This window comes from Ambystoma mexicanum, chromosome 8 (genome assembly GCF_040938575.1).
Source record: "Ambystoma mexicanum isolate Mex_15411 chromosome 8, UKY_AmexF1_1, whole genome shotgun sequence".
NCBI classification, from domain to species: Eukaryota; Metazoa; Chordata; class Amphibia; order Caudata; family Ambystomatidae; genus Ambystoma; species Ambystoma mexicanum.
Window position 1 is genome coordinate 1,268,900,684 of NC_090929.1, and position 18,779 is coordinate 1,268,919,462.

Below are 18,779 nucleotides of genomic sequence, written 5' to 3' on the forward strand. Positions count from 1 at the left end.
TGCAACCACACAAATCTGCGGATAACAGTGCTCGCAGCCATGGATCGGCTAACACTGTCGGCCTTATCCAAACCAGACTGAAGGGATTCACACATGGCATCCTTGCCGTCCTGCATGAGAGCAAGGAACCCATCCCTTTCTTCCCCCTCGGGAATATGCTCAGCCGCCAAAGAAACACAATTCCACAGAGTGTGTGAAAACCTTGCCAAGGCACACGTGGCGTTGGCCGAATTCAGGGCCATGCTCCCAGTAGAAAATACCTTTGGGGCCCAACCGTCGAAGCACTTGTTGTCCCTATCTGGAGGGATGGCAGGGTACGCCTCGAAGTGGCCATAGCTGCCTGAACAACCAAACTCTCGGGAGTGGGGCGAGGAGATAGATAGCTGGGGCGCTAATGGAATGGCAGTATTTTTTGGTCAAAGACTTATTAACAGCCAGAAGAGACTCCAGGGACTGCCAAGCAGCTGCCACCCTTTTCAGTAAGGTAAGATGAAATGGCAAAACAGGGTCAGAGGCCGGACCTTTATCTGTCACATCATCCTGCACAAAGTCTGCCGGAGGAATAGACCAGCCCAGATACTCCGAGTCTCCTATAAGAAGACTCTGCATGAGCCCTAGACTCCAGTCTACCAAATTCCCCTTCGGGGGAAGTGTTCAGTCCATTGCATCATGGAGGGACTGCCTCAACTCCTCCAACTGACTGTCTCCAGAAAAAAGTGGAGCATCATCAAGGTCACCAGGTTCCTCAACCTCAGACCTTTCCTCCTCTTCATAAATATCATCCAGAGTGGGTCGAAACCCAGCTCTGGGGACAGAAGAGGGCCTGGAGGCCAAAACTGGCCTCACAGACTTCGATGTAGCCTTCCTTGGAGGATCCACGATGTCCGGATACTCCACGGCAAATTTTGAGAAAAAATCCCTGAAGAAGCCGTTAACGTCAAAGCCTTCGGTGTCGAGAGAGTTGACAACTGAGACGTCGTGATCTCTGAAGGCTTCAGCGTTGACATCGACACAGGTGTCGATGGCGCCATGGGCTGATACGACAGCAAGGCGTCGATGTCTGAATCGGATGGACACAGCGCCGAACAAGTACATGCCGGCCCCACGCCCTCAATAGGTTGCTGCGGTGTCGCTGGAGATGAGGACGGAGATCTAGAGACACGTCTCTTGCAACCTTTCGATTCCCTGTCCATTACGGGACCTGTCAGCTCCTGATCGCATCACGAACCCGAGCCTGAAGGCGTGTGAGCCACGGAACAAGTCCAATCCTGGCCGGCTTCGTCAGAAGGCGCGACCGGACGTGTCCTACGATTGAAAAATCGCCATCATTGATTTCTTAAATGCCGCCCATTCCTCCGGAGTCAAGGACTTCGTAGGGCACGTAACCTTCCTCGAGGCACCATCCTCTGAGGAGGAAGGGGAAGGCGACAAGTGACGGCACTTCCGCGAGCGCCGGGACGAGGAAGACGAGTGGCGGGAACCACTCTGGGACCACTCTCGGACCGAGATCCCTGGGAATCCTTCTGACGCGAAGAGTCGCCCCTCGAGTCGTCTGTGGAAATCCCCCTTGGACTTGGAAGCACAGGACTTAACAGACCTCAAGCCCCGATCTACCTGGAGCTTCCCCTTCTGCTCCCGCAAGGCCTTGGCAGTCAGCGACTGGCATTTCGAGCTGTCGTCAGTGTTGTGCGACTCGCCCAGGCAAAACAAACAAATGCGGTAGGGGTCAGTGAGCAACATCTTCGACTTGCAGTCCTGACAGGTCTTAAAGCCAGACTGCGGAGTCGGAGGGGGTCGAAGAGAGACATCTTCTATGAAGAAAACACACGAGGCGCGCCGAGACTCACAAAGTTACCACGTTTGCGGAAAAAACTGAACTGAGGCTATGGTCGCCGTGCATCCTATTTATAACTTCCTGTGACATCGCCCTCGATGGAGGCCTTCAACGGACATGGGCCAGACACCATCGATGCAGGACGCTCTCTGCCAAAAAACTTTCCGGAGTGCACAGCTGTGGACATTACATGTCAAAGATGTGGAATGCATTGGAGGACACAATCCATTTGAAGTGCTTGTTGCCAACAGAGGAGAGAGTTGCAGATATTTGGATGGCTATCTTATACTTTTTAAATAAGAGGAGCAACAGAATGGTGATGTCAACATCTATTAGGGCTCCTGGCGTCATGCATTCTGATGGTCCCTTATGCCAGGCTGGAAATGAGGAGACTTCAAATTCAACTGCCAACGTATTGGGATCAAGAAACAGGATCACATTTGAAAAAGATTTCTGTTCCGATCTCACTCCATCAGGATCTACGTTGGTGGTTAGAGAGCAGCAATGTGATGGTGGGTGCACCGCTATGGCACCCAGAACCTTCAGTGGTTGTAATGACAGACCCGTCCCTAGAGATCTAGGGAGCCACCCTGGACAACAACTTCATACATGGTCTGTGGGGGAAGGCAGAAACTCTGCTCCACATAAATGCACTGGAGCACAAAGCAAACAGCCCTGAAATCATTCCTCAAAGCGGTGCACCTGCCAGGAGACAGGAACACCGAAGCGGGCAGGTTAAGCAGGAATACCTACAAGTGGGCGCTGCAGATAAAATTGCTCAAGCCAATTTTCAGGGACTCTGTAATCTGCAGGTGGACCTCTGCATCAGAGGATGCCAAATGCTGCTTATTTTTATTTTTTTTTATTGTAACAGTTTATTACAAACTTTTATTACAAAAATAAATCCTCACTATTCGTGACATTTATTCCAATTACTCTTAATCCCATCTTCACATGCACGACTACGCATTTACTCATTCCTAATCGTGCTTTCATTTAACCCAAAATGTTATCTATAAAATTAATCACAGAGCATGTTAGATGCACAGAACTCCCACTTAATATGCGCCACCACCAATCGTCCAAATTTCTGTTTATCGGAGCAAATTTGCTGAGGTGCAGAGTTCTCGAATCTCTCAATTTGGGGCATTCTGCTATTAAGTGTTTTATTGATTCTATTTTAGTCTGGCAATATCTGCATAAGTTATTATTGGTGTCGTGATCGTGTCTCATTAACAACATTTCCTTCATTTTAGTTGCGTTCAATCGTAGGCGCAAAAAGCTGTCACGTGATATCATGAAGGAAATTGTAGCAAGTATCTCGGTATTTTGTTCAGTTTGTTTTTTGTTGGCCCTAATTTAGGGGCTGTTGATAGTCCTTCGAGCCTGGCCAAGTTTTGAATCCATGCCCTTTCTTTCCGTTTTCTTTTTGCCATTTGTGGTTGCTCCATTAGCATGTCACTGTTTATGTCGGCGGCTTAAAGAAGCACCTTTAATCTTTGCACCCATTGCAGCAGAATCCCTGCATATAGTCGTTTATTATTCACAGCGAATATTGCATACGCAGGATCTGGATTTGGAATGGTCATCTTTCTATAGAGAGACAGCGACTTCCAGATGACATTTACATACAGTTCGTCTGGAGCGAGTTAGTTCCCGATGACAGTGATTGATATATGTTTTGGTAGTTTTAGCACTTGCTTCCAGAATAGCCCTTCCAGTTTCGCCCATATTCTGTAGTCCAAATTCCACCCTGCTTCAGAGTCAAAGGTAATAGCAGGTATTACCTTTTGCAGATAGAATGTTCGTATTGGTATTAGGGTGAATTTTCCATATAAATTATGGATTAGAGCACCTTGTATGGCCAAAGTTTTAGTACGTCGCACAATGTCTTGTACCCAACTCCATTCTCGTATTGATTTGCTGTCCTGGACACCCAGATATCTAATTTCAGTAATCTCTTCTATGATGGTATTTTCGATTTTCCAGCAGAAATTTTTGTTTTTGGGTCCTTTCCGTGATCCTATTTGCATAATTTTTGTTTTATTGACATTTATTCTTAACTCATTGTCATTCATGTAACGTTGGAGCTTCGTCAGCAGGCGTTGAAGCCCTATTTGTGTGGTATCGACCAAAACTAAATTGTCTGCGTAAGTCATGCAATTGATCTGATGGCCATTCATATTTGGTGGAAAACATCTCACATCACTCAGGATCCCCAGCTCATCGGCAATAAACAGTTTGAAGAGACAAGCGGCTCTCCAACAACCCTGTTTCACTCCTTTTCGCATGTCCATTGGTTCTGATAGCTGACTTTTTTCGTTTATTCTTATTCGAATTGCTGCTTATTTGAAACATGGGTGGGGAAGAGGACCAGCTCCCTAGGGGTGCACTTCAGAACAACTTCTCAATCTTCACAGATATGCATTTCCTCCGACTTCCCTTTCGTAGAAGTTCATTCGCAAGTTCAGAGCATCAGTGGGCTGCAAGATGATTCTAATAGCTCCTTGTGTGTGGTATTCCGATCTATTGCAGCTAGCGAGTCAAGGTCCTCCCACACAGTTAATTCAATCACAAGCTCTCCTGATACAACAAGGAGTGGTGATCCATCGAGAGCTGAAAGTTCAAGCCTTAGTGGCTTGGCTCATGATCAACTGAAGCTGGGTCTCTTGGACTTGTCTCCCAATAATCTGCATATCATTCAGTGCACAAGGAAGGGGTCCACTAAAGCCCAATAAGAGCAAATGGGCTTCGTTCAGCTTCTGGGCAAAGGACAAAGGGCCAGATCCACTCACTCGTTCCCTAAATGACATCTTGTCCTTCTCAACACATGTGGCTCAGTAAGGAGTTCAGGTGGATACATGTCGTACTTACTTAGGAGCTATAGGAGCATGAGACTTTCACAGCAGCCAATCCAGTGGTCAAGAGTCAGTTGAAGGGTCTTTCACAGTTGCTCCCTCCTATACACCGGCCTCATCCAATGCGGGTTTTAAATGGGATTTTAGCTGCCTTAGCACACAAACCCTTTGGGCCCATGACTACCAGAGAAATTAAATGGGTCACACTCAAGAAAGTATTGTTGCCCATCAGCTCGCAGATTACGTGAGATTCAGGCTCTGAGCCATTTACAGTATTTCACAGGGATAAGGTGGTCCTTAGAGCTCATCCTAAGTTGCCGCCTAAAATTGTTTCCCCATTCCACATCAAATCAAGAGCTATGTTTACCAGTGTTTTTTCCTAATCGGCAGTTGGAGTCTGAGAAATCTCTTCACTCTTTTGATCTTGATAGAGTGCTCAAATTCGACCTCTCGCATACAAGGACGTAACTTTTGGTGCCCCCTCGCCAGGATCAAAGGCTTCGATCACCAGATGGATGGTATTGGCTATTGTAGAGGCTTTGCACACATGCTTTACGGGCAAAAGCAACCGCAGTGGCATTCCAAAGAGCTTCATCATGGGATCTCATTAGCAAATTCTCGGGAGGATAGCTCAGGGGCAACGTGCTCGCCTTGGAAGCAAGACGACATGGAGCAACACAGGTTCGATCCCTGGTCCGTGCTTAGAAACCTCTGGGTATTAAGCACGTTATATGAGAAACTCCTTCCACTTTCTGCAAGCAATACTCCGTGGATATCAGTACTTTATTGTCAATCTCAGGACAGCACAGCAGTCCATTCACTGTCAAACTACCTTTACAGAGCATGAAAGCATAGACAGGTCAGGGTGGGTTAAATGTCAGCCAAAGTGGTACTACCAGTTGTAATACATCAGGTTTTAAAATCCTGTGAACTGGACTCTTTAGTGCCGACTTATGAATAGAATACACTCAAAATGTAATTGGCCTGTGTTTTTTGAGCCATGTATTTAGTATCCTGCACTTTTCAGAAATAGATAACAATACACATATAAATATAAAATGCAATCTTGTTATCTCACCACTAAAATGCTTTTAGAATTAATGGTTGTAATTGTATTTCCAATGGAATATATTGATATTTGCTGCATTGACAAATGTTATGGCAAGCAGGAGATGATACTTGATGTCGTTTTTTCGATCACGTTTTTAACTGTAAGGTAGGTGTTGTAGTAATTGTCTGATATTTATCCGATGTTTTTAATATTTTATGATGTCGAACTGTATGTGCTGTTAGGGCTGAAGGCTGAAATAAAGCAATACAAATAAAAAGTATCAGTTCCAGATCAGAGGCAGCTTTTGGGCAAGCTGTACTAAAAGAAAATCTGTCTGCTTCTAATTTGCCATACAGTACCTCCTCTCAGTTCAAGGGTTACACGTTGGAACACACATGCAGGTTGGAGGAAAGGGGACAGGATGTAGGAGTAATAAAAGGTTACTCACCGTAGTGACTAAAATACTCCTAGTCCAAAGTCCCCTTTCCGCATAACAACCCACCTTACATCCCTCTCATAATGGAGCATGCACTAACTGTTTAAAGCAAGGTGTAATAGTGTCCCGACATGGAAAAGGGGCCGGGAGTGAGGCGGCGGGGCTAGTAGTCATGGTCACGGCACCATACACAATACCAAAATTTGAAGGAGAAGCTAAAATTTCCGCTGCCAAAAGGTTCTGGTCCCAATCCCATACGGGGGACATCCATACAGGATGGAGGAAAGGGGAATAAGTATTTTAGTCACTACAGTGAGGAACATTTTATTTTTGTGAAACAAAGCCCGATATTGGTAAACAAAAAATAAATGGGGAATCCGAGCTAAATTGAGGACAGAGAGAAGATCAGCTGAACTAATCAGTAGCAAAGCTCTTTTGACCGCTGCGTTACTTAAAAGAACCTCAGATTTTGGGATGAGGAGTAGCATTAATAGAGAAATAGCTATTAAAATGATCACTTCAAGAAAAAAGAAAGGTGGCAGTAAGAGTCTATTTAATATTCCTGGCACAAACTAAATAGTGTCTGACAAGATGGTGTGGGGTGAAATATAGCCCCTGAATGCTAGAAATCAAGAGACCAGAGTCATTTGTAAAAGTATAAGGCCAGCACAGAAATGGTGATATCAGACATAAGGCCTAGAAACCTGCATCACCAAGAAAAGAAAGTGGGCTGGAAGTTCAAAAGTGCGCATATCTGCACAATGCGTTTCAGCAAGGAAAAGAAAGATGTGACAGACAAGGTCATTTCACCCAATCCATGGAGCGCTGCACTGCTACTTAAAGAAACAGCAGTGCGTACATTATCTTCAATGTAATACCAGATTATGATCCAGGCAGCTAAAGTGAAATCAAGCTCCCTGCAATTACAAGAAATAAAATATTTTCTGTTTGTTTTTACCCCTCAGCCAAATGACATTATGCAGAGAAAATGCTCGCTAGACTAGTTTGAACATGGTTTTCTCATATAAATGCCTTATACCGATGGACAATCCAGAAGTGATACTCCTGTAGTTTGAATCTGTGAAAGCTTTATAAGATTTCATGGAAAATGCATTCTGTGCGAGTTTAAAAGGGTCATGGCATGCAGGGTACATGAGCTGGTCATTTTTTCTAACGTGCAACTAACCTCCAAGACCTTTCCTCTGCTGCCCTGAAGTGAGAGGCCTGTTTCTCAACTATCAATCAAAGCCATTACTTAAAAATATACAATAAATACTCTCCATACATCGAAACCACGGTAAAAATTGATAAAGCCATGCCAGTTCTTGGAGCAAAAGTGACCTTGAGGTCACAATTCCCATAAAAGGTCCACTAGTGTTCCTATCAGGACCTCACACACCTTGAAGAGGGATAGGCTAACAAACATGAGCCAGGCTCTGCCTAGCCATAGGTTTAAGGATAAATGAAACAGAGAAACAAGGTTGGGAGGCTAGAGTGAGGCCTGTGAAGGCTCAGTTTGATTAATAGAAAAATACATTTTATTGCATAAAGAGGGCAGCGTAGGTGCCACAATGGTCAATCCAGACTTATTGAATGTGATAGTAACCCCCTTGTAACCATGCTAAAACGATGTGTAATAAACATAACTAAAGTTATTAATGAATATTCAATTTGGGCCTTTCGTTAATGCAGAGCGATTTGAAAGTTGGTATGAGCGCAATGGAAATAATTAACATGTGCAATATAAAGTGGCATATTCTTCACTGATTTGGCTCCTGAGTAAATTAATAAAAACGTTATCTCTGCATAAAAAGGGCATGCAGACTTCAGACTAGCACTATCCGATTCACCTTAAAATGTAGTTCTTAAAAATATATCCATACATGTAAAGATTTGAAAATTTAGGGTACTTGCCATGTTGAGAGATTTCCGAGTTTTAAAACATGCCAAGCCCACCTGTCAAAGTGGGATGACTAAGCTTTCTCCTCCCACAGCTGTCCTAACTCACTTCCCTCATCTCCTTGTCCTATAAGCACACAGGTGGGAAGAGAACACCAGCCAATCCCTTTCATGAGAATCATGACCAGTTAGTGATGTCATTTGCCCTATAAGTAGATCAGTTTGCATTAGAACTGGGCTTTTTGTCACTTATTCTGGGAGGCAACCTGCTGCTGAACTTGTGAGAAACATCCCAGGAGAGTGGCCTAAATCTTGCAGTGGAGACAGGAGACAGAAGCTGACTTAGACCCCTTGGAGGATTCAGAGGAGACAATACTTGACTGACCGCTTGCTGTCCCAGCAGTGAGCTGCGGTTCCCTGATGCCTATTCCAAGTCCTCTCCTGTAAATGAAACTATCCCCAAAGCCATATATCATGTAGGCCCTGCATTTGTCAAGCATTGTTGTAGTTATTTCCCCATAGCAAAATATCCTGTTCGTCTGTGTAGATCCTTAGCATATTTAATTAAAGTAAATCAATTTTCCCCTATCGAAATCACGGGATCTGTTTGTTGGCATTCGAAACCAACAAGCTCTTCCCAGTGTGTTTTGAGCCGGTATAGACAAAGATTTGCCAAAAGAATGTATCCCAAAACCCGGTTTCCACATAAATGTGCAGGGTGCAAAATAAAATTGCCCCCTTGTTCCCACTGTGCTCTGACCAGAACCACAAAGCCCTGATCTGTTCTTGTGGCAAAAACGAAATTCCCATTGCTAGAAAAAGAAAAACAATGTTGACCCTTGAATGCCCTTTTTCCAAAGAGTGCATTTTATTAAAATCCTAAAGCGATTTTCCCATTGTGTTCCCACTCTCTGCCAATGGCCTTCAATTCAGAGAGGTCAGGTCTAATTGATGTTTGGAGGGTGAGGGTTGCTGGGAGAAAAGTATCATAACCAAATCAGCAATAACTGTGTGTCTTGAATTTTTCTTTTTCTGTATTGGTGGGAGATTTAAAAAGAAATAAGTGTGACTGCATATCTCTGTGTTGGTGCTTTTACGGATGTCATTTTTGTTCATGTGTTGCCACAGCACTGGTGGCTGATGTTAGTCTAATTGTCAAATTTGGTTTAAATAAATGTATATATATTACACGGCCACAGTAGTGGCCGTGTAGTTATGGTTAAGTTGCTGTTTCCATAGGAAGAACACTTTTTGGGCGGCTTATAACTCCGCTCCCCCTGGACGAATCCTCACCAAACTGCACAAAAAAGGTATATGGACAACTCTTATTTTTTTTTGCAAAGTTTGGGGATGTTTGGTCCAGGGGGGGGGGGAAGTTATAGGGGGTATCCCAAAACGCCTTTTTCTCTCATAGACTGAATGGGGGGAAAACTTTGCACACGCCTACAGGCCAAACCGCTGGATGGATTTTCACCAAATTTGCGGCAGGGGATTGGTCCCGAAAGCGCGCTTTTGTAAATTTGGTGACAATCCGTCCAGTAGTTTCCTTTAAAACGACCCAAAAGTATGTCTCAAACATTTAGTGATATCCGCGGTCACACTTCCCTGTTCGCTCCACGGACAAGATACTGATTGGCTAAGCGGTTGGCGTCATGACCGCAGACACGCGACATCTCCGCCGATTGGCTGCAGTGAGCCGTGATGTGCGTCAGATTGTTTGGATGTGCGCAACATCTTGGACCCGCCGACAGCTCAGCAACGACCAGAGGCGAACTGCTGTTTCGGAAACTGTTTTGGTGTGTCAGAGTGCTTGGGAAGGTTCAGAGAGTAAGAGATGGGTGAAATACTGTATTTGTTTAGGCGGCAGGTGTTAATGATGTATTCCCTATACCCGCCTTGTCCGGGATGTTTGTAAGTACTGAAAATGAGGAGTCTCATAAGGATAGTACTTCAGTCCGTGCTGTGCGCAGGCAACTTGAAACTGCTCTAAGGACACGCGTGGTGTTAGCGAATATTAAAATGAGTACATGCCGTAGTTAACAATTTTGTTTCTATGGGTGTGCTCCTGATTTATATGCCACCATGGGTGTGATATGCTGTGGTGGTTGTGGCTGGAGTCTAGAGTCTTGGGTGCATGGCCGTAGGCCATGCTCCCAAGACGCTAGGCCCTGGCCACAACCACCGCAGCATATGACAGCTATAGATACACCCGTAGTATCGCTATCGATCAGGTGGTTGTGGGGAGGGCCTAGAGTCTTGGTTGCACGGCCAAAGGCCATGTACCCAAGAACAAACTTATAAGCACTGGAGTTATAAGCCACTATGGTTTTTATATACTGCACACCCATACATTCAAATATCTATGGCCTTACACCCAAGACTGTAGCCTCTGGCCACACCCACTGCAGCATATCACAGCTATAGATACACCTGCAGTATCAATCAGGTGGTTGTGGGGAGGGCCTAGAGTCTTGGGTACAAGACCAAATTTATACGTAGTGAAGTTACAAGCCACAATGGGTGTGATATGCTGTGTTGGTTCTGGGCAGGACCTAGAGAGTCTTAGGCCATGCACCCAAGAACAAAGTTATAAGCACTGATGTTATAAGCCAACTTGGTTTTTATACACTGCACACTTATTGATTTGAATATCTATGGCCATACATCCAAGACTCCAGGCCCTGACCACAACCACCGCAGCATATCACCGCAATAGCTACACCCGTAGTATCGAACATCTATCAGGTGGTTGTGGGGAGGGCCTACAGTGTTGGGTGCATGGCCAAAGGCCATGCACCCAAGCCCCAATTTATATGTAGTGAAGTTATAAGCCACAATGGGTGTGATATGCTGTGGTGGTTGTGGGCTGGACCTAGATTCTTGGGTGCATGGCCATGCACCCAAGAACAAACTTATAAGCACTGCAGTTATAAGCCACAATGGTTGTGATATGCTGAAGTGGTTGTGGCCAGGAGCTAGAGTCTTGGGTGCATGGCCAAAGGCCATGCAACCAAGACTGAAGTTATAAGCACTGAGGTTATAAGTCAGCATGGGTGTGATGTGGTACAGTGGTTGTGTGCACAACCTAGAGTCTTAGGTGCATGGCCGCAGGCCATGCACCCAAGACAAAAGTTATAAGCAGTGAAGTTATAAGCCACAATGGTTTTGATATGCTGCGATGGTTGTGGGAAGGACCTACAGTCTTGGTTGCTTGGCCACAGGGTGTAGGTCGTAGGATACACATCCAAGACTCTAGGCCCTGCCTACAGCCACTGCACCATATTACTGCCATAGATCAGACGTATAGATTTGAATATGTATGACATGTTTGAAATTATACTTACTGTTTACTTTATTGAGATTCGATATATTTCTTACATGACTTTAGTACTTGGCAGAAATATCCTTTTTTAATTTCTGTGATAAAAGAAAAGAGCACGTTAGCGTTTGTATTTTATAAAGACTTGTTACATTGTACAATAGACATTTTAGCTTTTATTTTACCCTCATATTTAGTTTACAAACCAGTGTACTGTGCATTTTGCTCAGTTTCTGTGTTTGTTCTTCAAATCCTTGGGTCTGGGGGAAAAAGAAATCCTTGTCAGATTAAAAAAACCCTTTCTTTGCTATGCTACAAACTATTTCTTTATTTCCTTCGAGTGTTCACTTGTTTCTGATTAATGTTATGTATGTTGGCTTGTTGCAGATTTTTGAAACAGATACCTGTTGGCGTATTCGAACTGTGTATTTTTTTGTTACGGATCTGTGGCATTCATTTATCTGTGTGGTTGTTATACACTCTTGGGCAGTTCGATACCTGTTGGCGTATTCTAACTGTTTATAGTGTTCTACTTGAATTTGTTAATGTTGAAGTACACATTAGTTATAAAATTTTGGCTTTAAGAAGATTAAATACACGTTTTAAGATTTTCTGCCAATCTCTGCTTTAGAGTAATGGTACTATTATTACATTCGAACCATCCACATATCTTTTTAATATATGCAGCGTAGTGACCTGCATTGGTTGTGGCTCCTGCGTGGTAGATTATACCTATTCTTGTAAAGGTTTTCTTACCAAGTGACACTTGGCCGTGTGTGAATCCAGTCAGCTTGCAGCTGTTTTTGGTACCATCTGCATTGTAACGTAGAAGCATTAGTATTATGTAGTTACTATGTGTTTGTATCAGAAGGGTGGAGCGATTATCTGAATTGCAGCTAGTACATAATCTGCCATGATTTGCATTCTGTAGAAGTTGCTGAAATGGAATCGATTCACAATTAGGTATGGATACATACACAAATCGCTCATTTGGGATTTGTTCCTGTGTCACACTGTTACAGAGAGTGCATGTATGTTTCCACATGTGTGATATCTGGAAGATTTCATTTATAGGTATGTTTTTGTTTTCCAGTACTTTTAGTAAGTACATTAGACATTCTTGTGGATCTTTTTGTGAGTTTATAGTGAATCTCACCATTCCAGCAGAGTAGTCCAATTCTTGTCTTATTCCGTGAACACTATACATGTTGTCAGGATTGTTTGTTGCGTTTCTATGAAGGACTAACATTTGCAAACACAATTGGTCTGTACTGTGCAAGTAAAGGTTGTTAACAATTGGTGGCAATTGAAATAGAATATTCATTGCTACATTTGCATAGCAACTTACACCAGTTTCATTTGAAAATTTGAATGGACCAGATAGTTCTGTGTCCGAGTGATTTTTTCGGAGTTTCTGTTCCTTCTTTGAAGTACCCGATTTACTTTCCCTGATAGGTTCTTCTTTGCTTGTGGTAATTGATGAAGTGTTAGCTTCTTTTGTTTTCTTTGAAGGATTTGCCGTCAGATTCTGTTGCATTTTTGTTTGAATTGGTTTTCTTTTACCAGGTTTTCCTTTTTCTGGAACAGGATAGGATTTCAGATGGGGGTGTAAAGTGAACACAGTCTATTGTATTCTAACATGCAAGGAATATCAGCGTTCACTTTACTTGCATCAAAGTTGATTAGAAATAGACTGTCAAGTGTACTTAAGCCTGATAGTGCTACGTAGCTCATGCCTTCTTTAAAGGCTGTTTCCTATATCTATCAATGCTTTGTCTAGGGCAAGACCTTGGGATTTATGAATGGTGACTGCATATGCAAGAGTTAGGGAAAATTGTTCTCTACGTACATACATGTCTTTGAAGAGAAGGAATCGAGCTGTTGAGTGCCATATCCTTTTCACTTCTGAAAGTTTGTCAAAGCGAATATTGACAAACTGAATGTTGTCACGTGGGTATGTTTGAAAGCCAACAACTGTACCCAGTGCCCCATTAACTACCCCTTGCTCCACGTCAAGGTTACGTTTAAGCATTACTCTACAATTTTAGGATCATTTTAATATTTTTTTCCAACCCAGCTGTGCTGGAGATTGAATTTTCTAAGGTATTTAGTCTTGTTGTGGCTTGCTGACACATGGGCAGTGTCATACCATGTGCGTCCAGTTTGTCTGTGGAACACATTTCTATTATTGGTTGCATTTCTTTTTTTAACATTGTTTCATTGAATTTAAAACAGCTTGCAAGAGTTAGCATTAAGGCCATACAATTGACATTTTTGTGCGCTAATTGTTCCATAACATCAGTAGCACATGCGTTATCGCAATAAAGTGCATGAATGTGCCGTTTCTTCTTGTGCTTCTTGAGATAGTACACCAACTCTAATACTTTTTAAAATGTTGGCGTAAGTGAGATCTGCAGATTGACGCATGTTTTCTGTTAATTCTCTCTATTGGAAATGTTGCCAAAAGGTTGACATTTCCTATGCTGCCAACAGTTTTACGGCAGAGTTTGTGTCCTAAGGTTTTAAAAATAGATTCACCTTTCACTGGTGTCAATTGTAGAAGATCTCCGAGAACGATAATGTGTTTCCCTGCAAGGAGTTCTTCATAGTTCGTTTTAAGTACTTCTTGCAATCTGAGGTGAATTAAAGCCAACATTAGGTTGGAGACCATGCTCACTTCATCTATTAGTAGCATTTTAATTTGATTTAATACTCTGCGTAGTTCCATTGCAGCTTCTGCAGAAAGTTTGTAATAGTCCAATTTGTTTTGGTGTTCAACTGGAAGGAGTAGTAATCGGTGTAAAGTGACACCTCCTATGTTGTAGGCAGATAAACCTGTGGGGGCAGTCACAATAGCTGACAGTTTGTTGTTTGTCAATTGTTGAAGGAACATGCTGATGATTTTGATTAAGAATGTTTTTCCTGACCCAGCTTCACTACTGACTTACAGCAGCATAGGTTTGTAATTTAGGCAGGTACATTCTTTATTTTCGTGTTGTACACCATGTGCAATTTCTTTTGGAACTTCTTCAAAAATGGTGCACTGATCTTTGTTAAGTTTTGTTTGAAGTACAGTTAAGTCTTCTATATCTTCTTGATAGTGACACATGGTGTTTTCCACTTCTGTCATAGCCAATTCTGCCTCATTTGCTATTAGTGGCTGTCCTAGTGGTTCTCGACTTCCTGTTACAGAAGGTTGACTACTGTCGGAAGAGTCCTTATCTAGTTGGATTGAAGTTCTTCTTTGTGTTGCTGTTCATTGTGCAACATTGTTTTGTACTGCGTAAAGTTCACATCGGTGATGGTGCTTTCATTTGCTTTGAAAGCATCTTCGTAGGAGTCAGTTATCTAGTATCACTTCCTCTTTTCTTTTTCTCCATGGTTTAAAAAGTTGTAGCAGGGACATGTAATATATTTCTTTCTGTTGAGGAGTTTTTAATGGCAATTTGACATGATTAATTAAGCTTCGTTTGGTAAGTTTCACTAAGCTGCCTTCACAATCTGTCACTCTATATCTATCTTTGCTTTCATTGGGTTTTATATTATTTTTGTATGCAACGTTTTGAGCTATGTGGTATAGACACATGGTTTCCAAAGTGGTACTCCTGTTCGGGTAGTATGTGTCCAGTAAATTGTTTTTTAAAATGTCTTGGCTGTTGGGAACATTTTTGGCAATTGTTTCTATGTCCTCATATGATTTCAGAACTCTTTTTCTAGATTTAGCAGGACCAAGCCATACTATGTTTTCTGATTTTCCATACAAAGCAGTACCGGTTAAACGATCTGCAGCTTCATAGGCGCCACATTCTCTATGAGGGAGCATTTTTATGCCTAGGCTGTACAATTTCTGAGATAGTGTTTTGTCTGATGATAGGTCATTCCAGAGGTCTTGAAGCTCTGTTTTTCTGCTTTTGTTAAGTAGGCTGTAACATATCGTGCAACTGCAGTGGAATTGTCTGCAATGTACAGCACATCTAGGTTTGCATTCCATAAGAGGGCATTGATTGCATTGTAATCATTGATATATTTTGATTCTTCTGTTCTTTTTATGTAATACATGTTCTTAGGTGATTTACCTTTAACACTATGTCGAACTGAAGACATCAAGTTGCTCACTTCACCTGTTTCTGTAACTGGTCTAGGGAAACCAAAGCGGCATTTGGTGTAGTATTTCCCTTTGCTTTTGTATTTGCGACGACAATATTTGCCACATTTGTGTCTTTGAAACTGTAAAATCTGTCTATGAAGGTCACTATGTGTCCGTTGTGAAGGGATTTCACAAGTGACATATTTTTGGATGAACTGCAAAACAGTGGCATCCCTGTCCTGACCAAATTTAGGTGCACCTTTGATCCATAAATGCATGTGAATATGTGCTGCTCCTCTGGCTTGGTATTCTTTTCTCCAAAAGAAGTGTTTCACTTCTTCGAGGAGAGGAACAGTTTTATTACAAATAAAGTGCCACATAGCAATGAAACGATGATAGAAATATCTTGACACATTAACAGGATCTAGAGAGCAAAGTTCTCCAGGTGTTAGTATATCTATGTTGGTTTTGTTGTTTGATATGCGTAGGAAATCATGTAAATCTTCCCATGCATGCTCTGCACAACTTAATGTAACAAACCAAGTGGGTGGTCCAAGGTTTCGGATCATACAACGTACATCTGTGCTGTCGGAACCAGTATTTTTTCATACCACGCATGTTTGCAAACAGATTTGTTATACTTGATTGTAAAACCTCATCTTTTTCTTGCACTTTTTGTATTAATTGCGTAGCTGACATATTTTGAAAGTGGGTTCAAGATTTCAATATGTGTGCAACTCGGTAACATAGGGTTGCTAGTTCACTTTCAAAGAGTAGTTGGAATATGTATTCCACATTTTGTCTAAATCTGGGATCTTGATTCGTAATGAGCGGTATTCCGATGCCGTAATCTGAGTGGGTCTATTATCGTATCTTCCGCCTTTGCCAGTAGGAAATAGCAGCGGAAAAGCACGTGCTTCTATACTTTTTTCCCATATGCTCATTGGTGACCCTTTGGTTTGTCGCATTTGGTAAGTTTCTAGTGCATCATCTATGCTCTCATTAGAGTGCAATGGATGAATTGTGTAATGGTCCAAAAGAGTGGATACTGCAGCAGGATCCAGAAGTTCAAATTGACCAGTTTCTGGTGACCCTTGAATTATTTCAGTCGTTTCCCTTAAGCTTTCTTCAATATTTATTTCTTTGTAGTATTCGTTATTGTCTTAAGGCTTGTCTAACTTTATTTAAGACCACCAGTTGTTGCCAAATTTTTTTGTCTCTTGTTGGTACACCATTTACTAAGACACTTAAAGAATGCTCTATTGGACGTTGCACTCCTAGAGTGTGAACATTTTCTGTCAGATCTAATGGCAAATAAACTACTTTGCCACAAATGCCTTTCACCAATTCAGAGCAAGGTAATTTTGCCGTTTTTGGTTGAAGGCGGATTATTGCTTGAAATGGGTGAACTGTTTGAATTATGATGCTCTCCTACAAACTGAGTTGTTGCAGTGGTTTTGGTAGTGGGAATAATTCCAAATTATTTGTTATAGCACGTGAATGAGTTTGGTTGTTGTCCAGTTTTGTAGTGCAGTAACTGCAACATATGAGGGGTTCACTTATTTGGTATTTGTTTTCTGCTAAAAGGTAGAGAGCTAATTCAAACCATTTGGAATCTTCATTGTCTTCTATTTTGTATGTTATGTCTATAGTTTTTGTGTTCCTTTTGTAAAATGTTCTGCGGCAACACAAACATGATTTGGTACTTCAGCCGATGTACTTTTAAATTTTAGTATTTCTTTTTTTGTATGTGTTTAATAGAAGGTTGCTATGTGCAGAATTGTTGTCAGTCTGTTCTAAAACTATTGCATTTTATAAGTGGGTTTCACTTCCAAAATATTTTCTCTGGATACGGTTGACTTCTTCTTGTAGGTATTTGGGTGCACCATGCAGAAGAGTGTTATTTAAATTGGCTAATTCTAAAGCTGGACTTTTAGCATAGTACAGTTTATACACTAGATGTCTTACATTTGAATGATGTATCCTTTTGATATCATGGAAGGTGCTTTTGCAAATAGGTCCTGAAATGCAGGCTAATGAATGTCCTTGTAGTCCTATGTATTTGCGCACTGGACACATCTCCATATTGTGCAGCACTTTCATTTTGATTTTGTCTTTACCTTTCACATACTGATTGAGGAACTGACGTAAAGATTTGAAAGATTTGTTAGGAATGTTAAACATTGACGTGCAGGGCCATTTGTATACTGGACGGTCTGCTTCAGTCGAATGGAGAGGTAATTTGAGTTTTCAGGGGATACTTTTGTAAGCAGTGTTTCTTGTACCATTATAGTATTATTGATTTTTTCATACCCTCGTCCACTGCTATGGATTGCAATTGTGTTGGTTTGATTTTGTTTGTATGCTTCTTCATTAAAATATGGTTCTGTGGTTGTTGTGTGACTCTATTCAGCTCCACAAATATTTAAGAAGTTATTGTTGTTGACATTCCGTTTATTGAGAAGTTTCTTTTGTAGTTTAGTACTTAGTTTTGTTAGTGGTTTCATCCTATTTAACACTAAAATAAATAACTTCCTTATGAGAAGGATTGCACTGTCTACGAGAGCTTGTAGGATTCATTTTCTACTAAAGGTTTTAAGGGTTGAGGATGATTTCGCTCCTCTTATTAAATTCTGAAGGACTCTGTGGCGAAACATTTTGGCTAAAATACTTTTTTTACTATGGGTTCTTGCTAGCATATCAGGATTCATAGGAGCATTGTTAGCAGTACTTTTAGAAAAGGTTACCCTTAGGATATATTATGCGCCCATTCATTTGAATTCCATTAAAGAATATGAAAGAAATCACACGCCTCATGTGTTGGATTCACACATTGTTAATTTATATAGAAATTCAATGCCCTTTAGTGATGACACGTGTTTTGACGTATAAAACGTCCTTTTAAATTCAGGGCTACAAATCAAGTCCCAAAATGGTCCATCACATATATTGTTGACAAAAATAATACATAATAAATTTCAATTGTTGTAATCATTGCCAAATTGTAACGTGAGTAACAAAACAGATCCATCAAAATGAATTTTCCAAAACATAAAAGTATCAGCAGTTGTTTGTGCATTCACACAGTAAAAAAGTAAATAAAATGGCCATGTTTAGGGAGGGGGGAAAAGGGTAGGAGGTTTGTGGGAAGTCAACATAAAGAGAAAAGAGAGAAAATATATAATAATGTCATTGGTGAGTATAATATGGAACTTAGTATAATAGCACAGTCACCCAGCCTTTGGATGACTGATAGTTGTGCAAATCACATCAAATTGCAATCTACTTGCGTATC